Below are 7430 nucleotides of genomic sequence, written 5' to 3'. Positions count from 1 at the left end.
TATTATCTAATGATATATATATATATATGTAAATTATTTGTTTTCTCTTTCTCCTCGTAAGACTCAGGGCACGCACCCTCAAACGGGTCGTACCCCACCGACAGGGTGGCGCATCCGACGTTCCGTACATAATCATTCGTACTCATTTTGTTTTCAAAAGCTCCGCAAAAAAGCGGATGGATTAGAAGAAAACCGATAGAAACTCGTTCTACAAAGCTGCGTATTTCTGTCCTTCAAGTCAAGGTTTTTAAAAATGAAGTCGAATTTTTTTCTATTCTCACTCGTTTTAATAATTCTTCCAAAGAGATTAACTTAATCTTTTAATCAGAATTAAGATACGCTATACTGAATTTTCTGTTTTCTTTCATATTAAATACTCAATTATTTCGCTTTATTCTACAAAAAGAGGTATAAAGCCTGCTTGTATCGGCTAAGTAGCTATTGGCTAAGCCTGCTAGTTTTTTTCTTTTAATTATGATCTTGTCTGTAGACAAAGAAAGAAAATTTTGCTAAATTTAGTTTTACGTGACGTTGATGCATCCAATTTCGAAAGAATTAACTTCGTGGAAAGAACAAGAAAGAAATCCAAACTTTTAAATGTGATCTTGAACCTTAAATCTTCGATAATTAAAAATTGAATTTTATATAGAACGACTTTCTCACAATTTCTTTCAATCGATCGACTTTTTGCAGGACAGAGACAAAAAGAGGTAAATATCCGAAAACGTTAATTTATGCAAACGGAAGAACAATAACGCGATGCGCGCGAAAAAAATTCAAAAACCGGTGTGTTCGCATACGTTCTCCCGTATACATGAGATCTCGCTTTCAAAATTTAGCTTTAAAAGAAAAAAAAAAGGAAGAAAAGCCCTCGAATGCGAACGCCGACGCAGGTGCAATACGTTTCACAGATGTGCATAAGTATACTTAGGATCGTGCCGTGATGCGTTGAACACGTTGAGAGGAAAGCACGCGAATTTGCAAATATTAAATGGCGCCGTTTAGCGCGTGCAGCATTGTACGTGCACCATATATGTCCAGTTATGAGCCGCAAATTGTTACGTTGCGTGCTCACGTAGGTCCGTTAACACTGAAAACTTGTCTTGTTCTGTAATACGAAAATTACACTTCCTTGCAAAAAAGAGAAACAAATCAAAAAGAATCGATGGAAATGCATTTTCGTCGATGACGAATTTTATTATTGACATCTCTACAATCTTCAAGATTGATTACATTTTATTAGCGTAAAAAACTTTTTATTTGTATTTTCCTCCGATTTCTGTTCGTTCAGTTTAATTTTTACGACGTGCAATTTGATGGAAAGTTAATTAATTTTTAAAAGGATATCGAAAAGAAATCGGCGGGCGACGTTTTCAACGCAAATGTAGCTCGTGTCTTATTTATGTATGATATAGATTTATATATGTGTACACACACACACACACACACACACACACACACACACACACACACACGCACACACCACGCACACGCATACACAGACTCGCCCGATCACAATTGTAAAAGAAACAGAGATCACGCGGCGTGCCAAGCGCCGGGATGATGCATATACCATTATTTACAAGTATATACGCAAGCAGCGAAATACTGCGCCAAGATCGACCTTACCTCGTTTTTCGTCGTTTAGCATGCAAATTTATTCGCGGCGCAACTTCCCTAATTATATTGCCGGTGGTATACCTCTTGATTCATGTTTGACGGTACGATAAATTGTTGAGAATGATGTTACGTTTTCGGCGAGGCTCTTTAGAGACAACGATGTTCTCCATGGAAATATCAGCCATTAAGCAGCAGCCATTAGGGAAACTATGAATAGTGCGCAGCGAAATTAAATGCTTTTTGCATGAAACATATATTTTATAATGTCACGTAAATATATTTTGTTAAAAGCGCCTTCCGTTTCATTTGTTTTGTTGCCCTTCTATCTTTAAGTTACATAGTTAAGTTTTCGCGCTCCACGTAGAGATCTGTGTTACCGAAGTACCCAATTGTCAAAAAGTTTTCATAGTAGATATTAATTATGATGTTTTATGATTTTGTAACAGCCGATTTAACTTGACTTTTTGTTTTTTTTTTTTTTGACAATATGCTATCATCCTTTTGCTACAAATCGTTACTCGAGTAATTACGAAATTATTATGTCAAATCACCAGAACACCGCGATGTTCTGGTCTCTCGAAAAGTTAATTCGGCTGGGATCTTGGGCGCAGAGCTTTCGCTGTAACGTTACAACGGAACCAGGTTCCTAATAGTAATTTAGGGAGTGGGAAGAGTGAAAGAAATCAATTCGTCTCATATATTTTGTGACTGACGAGTGTCTCGGCGGCGCGGGTCCGATTCTGTTCGAACCGACAGTGTTCCCAAAGATATATCACCGTGTATATCGTACATATTCTTTGTTCTCCTTTCCTTCGCTCTCTCTTTCTTCCTTTGGCTTATTTCTCTTTGATACAGCTTCCAATGTCCCATCCCGTTTCTAGTGTTTCTACCGTGTGTTCATCCCCGTCCGCGATTCACCAACTTCATAATATACATATATATACATATATATTGTATATGTACATGTATACATACGCGCGTATATATTATATTAATCAACAAGTGTGGCTGTTCATTACGAAACGGTCCCGCGTCCCTGCCCCGAGCGTGTTCTGTTTTTCATTTTTTTTCACCTTTTTTATACAAATAAAATATACAAATAATACCAGAGAAACGCACGTCTTCCAACATAACCCTCGTTATTTTCCGTCCTCGTGGAGTTTACCGAGACATCATTTTACTTGTAATAAATTTTCTAAACTCTAACAATATAATTTTTATTTCGATCAACGTTTTATAGATATGCGTTATACATATAAAAATCTAAAAGAACTTTATATGTATGATAGCAATATATTTTTTGGAAGTAAATTAAAGATGGAATTAACAAAGGAAACTAACGATAAAAAAAATTTTAATTTTAATGTAAAGTAAAAGTGCATTGACTCAACTTCAAACTTGCATGACTTGAATGCACTTTCGGTTTCTTTGGCATTTCGCCGTCAATTAGAAAGTAGCGTAATGAAAAACACAATGTCTTGGTAAATAATGCCATTACTTAATTATTATTATTTTTTTCAGCTGGCAGTTATATTGTTTTCTCTTCGATCACTTTTTGTGCACGTTTACTTTAAATTGTTCAATTTCGTCGTTTAAGTTGATGTCATTTTCGTTTTTTCTGTTGTTTCTACAAATAGATCGCTGAAAATATTTCTCTCATCAATTCATAAACCTAAAAAAAATCTTAAGACATAAACACTTAATATTCATAAATTAGTTGTTTATTTGCATATTTCAGATATTCCTGTTGCATGAACAACAAAATAAAATTCTATATTAGAATCTCGATTAATACCGTGATCAAATCGTGATAATAACATAATCATAACTTTTACTCGAGCGACTGGAAACTATCGAAAATTTTTTTCTCTGCCGAAGCTCACTTCGGCGTCGCGAAATTTCAACGGTGCGATTTCGGGATCGGCTTTATCGGGTCTACGACGTGCAGAGAATAAATTTCAAGCATGGTCGTAAATTTGAGAGACCGACCGACCAACCAACCAACCAACCAACCGACCGACCATCGGAAACAGTCCGTCTCTCGCGTTGTGCAACCAGTTTTGCGCGGGCACGTCAGATCACGGCTGCTTGTCAGAACCGCGCTTGTCCGCGGCAACCTTGATTTGGATTATTTGCAATGAATTTTACAGAGCGCCGCTTATGATGTACGCACCTGTACACTCGCGTTCTTATCCGCTAAACTTCATCAGAATCCAACAGAACCGTCCGTTAAAACCTCGTTCAGGCGAACACAGAAGCCACTTGCTCTCGTTCGCGCGAATACGACGCAGTGGTTCTCGTTTTTATCGTCAATGACTAATCGATAAAAATAGAGGATCGTCAATTTTTCAAAATTGAATCACAGAGACGTGATTTTATGTATCTTTACAAGCGACATAAATCAATTATCGTCACGATTACGTTTAAAACGCATTAATATTCGATGAACGAGAACAATTCATTTTCAGAATATCCAATTTCACTTATTAAACCGTAAACATGCAAATACGACAATGTGTCGTCCATTATCTCCGGAAGACCAAGAGGTTTCCGTATATATATATATATATATATATCTGAAGACGAGTTAGAAGAAGAGATGCGATATGTAAATTTGGCTCGTTCGTCAGTCCAGGGAATAACGTCGTCACTTTTGTCGGTTACTTTTTGTATTACTCTTCTTGCACGGCAGCGAAAACGGAGCGTTTAAGTAGTTACTCGAAGGGAAGCGAGAGGCGATCATCTGAAGCGTGCTTCAGTCTGGAGAACTGTTAAGCTATAATACGTTCGATCGATGCAAAAGTTTGAGCGGCCTATAAACACACGAGAGAGAGAGAGAGAGAGAGAGAGAGAGAGAGAGAGAGAGAGAGGGGAGGAGGGAACGAAAAGAGACAGAGGGAGAGTGAGAGAGAAATACAGAGAGAGAAAGCCGCGCGCGCTGTGTTTGAGAAACTCTGTCATCTCTCTGCATAGAGAAGCTGCCCGACTGCACTTGACTTTCCAACTTCACGACCACAGCCGCAGCACAAGTGAATCCCGCCCATACGAGGACAGTAAAAAGATCAAATTGAGATAGCCAAGAGAGCTCGAGCTATCAAAGGAAAGGCGAAGTGAAAAGTGTCCGAGTTACGCGCGACTTTGCCTTTTACGACAAACAAATCGAGCAATTTTGAGCAATTTAGGAAAATTACATGGATAATTTTGAAAGAATCACGTGCGTCGAATAATAATTACCGGAAGATAATTGCAATACGCGAATTAACGTCGGATATCAATTTCCGACGAATATGTATACATACTCGTATTTCCAAGATAAAAGAGAACGTCTTTATTAATAAAATATTAGGATTTTTTTGCCAATAGTATTGACGTATATAGCTCATAATGATGCTATTAATTTTGCATTTCTCAACGGAATCACGTGCTTACTGCTCATCTCCGGCGCTAACAGTTGGACTCTGTAAAATGAGACACATGAGAGACGTCGCGTCGTCGGCCTGATGACATGGCACTGACGGTGAGAATCACGACGACAGCAATTTGATTCACGCTTGTATATCGGCCAAGCAGCTAATGTTATTGCCAAAAATGACGAGAAACGAGTTTACGCGGCTCACACCGATCGCCGTCGTACCATCTTAACCAGCCGCGTACACGCCGAATCCGGTTAGACCGGTTCGGCGAGACGTTAGATTTTCGCGTGATCGCACTTTCGGTTTCTGAATATTGTGTCCTTGAATGAAGCCCCGCATCGCGTGGTGGCCGTGGTGGTCGCGGAGTACGTGATGCAAGAACGAATGCACCGAAAATTTATTTAAAAAAACAAAAGAGAACAATAAAGAAGCACTTGATATATATTTTTTTCATCACCGACGGGGCAGGATAGTAGATTTATTTTTCGGCAACACGAATGATGTACGCTGTTTTCGGAACGCTTTGTTACGCGTACAAGGGAAACCAATTAAATCTACTTTTGCTGCAAAATCAACTTTTAATAATACTGATTGTGAACTGGAAAGCTGTAAATGTCAACTATATAACTAAGAGAAACTTCCAAATTTATTCGTGGATCAATTGTCGGACTTGTAAATTATTTTCGTCGAGCATTCATAAGTTCATTAATATGTATCCTATGTATTTGTTATTATAATTATGAAATATCAAAGCTTTCTATTAAAAGGATGTTACAATTATTGTTAGATAAAATCAAGCGTTTTGTTTGAAATACGTATCTTCTTGAATCAGATAATTGTGTTTATTAACATAACATCATTATTAACATAAATTATATTTATTAACATAATAACAGGGAAACTAGAATTTATTTACATGTTAAAGTACTCTTAAAGGAGTTCTTATTTCACTAAAAGGAGATACAGTATAAAAATTCTGGTTTTAGCGTTCTCTCAGTTAATTTTTATGCAATTTGAAACTGGGTAAGGTGAACGCAGAAAGCTTTTAAGATAAGGTATACGGCTCGCAAACACGGATTAACAATTATTGTACGGCGAATTACCGTAGAAGAGAGCAATGAGTTGTAGCTCGTTGCACAGTCGGTGCGCGACGCGCCGCGAAATGCAAGCGAGCAAGTAAGCCGAAGGACAAGGAGCAGCCGAGTATCGGAACGGTGCGAAGAATGATGGATCATCATGCATGCCCGAAAACCCGTTGGGACTCGGCGGAGATGAAGAATGTTGACCGGAGAAAAGAGAGAGAGAGGGAGAGAGAGAGAGAGAGAAGAATCCAGCCGGCGGCACGGCGAAGAGGCGATATCAGCGATCATGAAGTATGACTCCGACTGTTTTGAGCGTCCATGCCCCGATTCGACGCGACGGGAACGAGAGGAAATTATTATGCGCTGTAGAACTTCCGATCAGGCCATTCGACGTAATACATCGCGACGAGATAGTAGATAATAGTTTTCATTTTAGGAAAACTCCGTTTGTCTCAATGAAGTCCCATTGAAAGAAAAATGAAAATTATCGCTCAGATAGATTCAGTAGAATCAGCGGGATTTGGAACATCAAAAGATCCGTGCGAAACTGTCGTCAGTCCTGAAGAGAGAGAGAGAGAGAGAGAGAGAGAGAGAGAGAGAGACCTTTTAGAAAGAAAGAAAGGCAGACAATCTTTTATGAATATTTCAGTCATTAATTATAATCTACAACTGTGTTTATTTTAGTAGATAAAATTCTTCTGAAAACAAACGCACTCAGAGTATAAGGTCTTTAAAAAATTCTTTATATTTATATCTAAATTAAGATCAACCGAAATGGATATCTTTGACGTTTTTCGTAACAAAATTGGATTGCGAATTCGGCGTTTAATTCTGAATTTATTTTACCGTAAATACTAAGAAATGTATCTTACGTCGATTATTACGATTACGATTATATGGTACTCAATCTGTATAACAGAGAATTATCTTCCAGAGCTAGGCTTTACGACGACACCGAAATATCTGACCTTACCGAGATTACGACGATTCGAATCGCCTGACGATAAACCGCGCGCGCGTCGAATCACGAGGACGTTCTTAAAAGGCATTTCGCACAATGACAATACCAAGTTCGCGTAGTTAAAGCCGAGACTTGGTCGTCATCTCGCCGTCGCGCGAAAATACAGGCGAGAGCAAAGAGGACAATCCAAGAGGACGACGAGAGAAGAAGAGAGAGAGAGAGAGAGAGAGAGAGAGAGAGAGAGAGAGAGAGAGAGAGAGAAAGGGAGAAGGAGAATTACGCGTTCGCTATATGGACCACGCGAGGCGAAAGTGAGACGGGGGGGCAGAACCGCGATGGATGAGGAGAGGAGAC

The sequence above is a fragment of the Atta colombica genome, unplaced genomic scaffold (assembly GCF_001594045.1).
Source record: "Atta colombica isolate Treedump-2 unplaced genomic scaffold, Acol1.0 scaffold27, whole genome shotgun sequence".
NCBI lineage: Eukaryota > Metazoa > Arthropoda > Insecta > Hymenoptera > Formicidae > Atta > Atta colombica.
The sequence above is the reverse complement of the archived record's forward strand: the minus strand, read 5'-3'. Positions refer to the sequence as shown.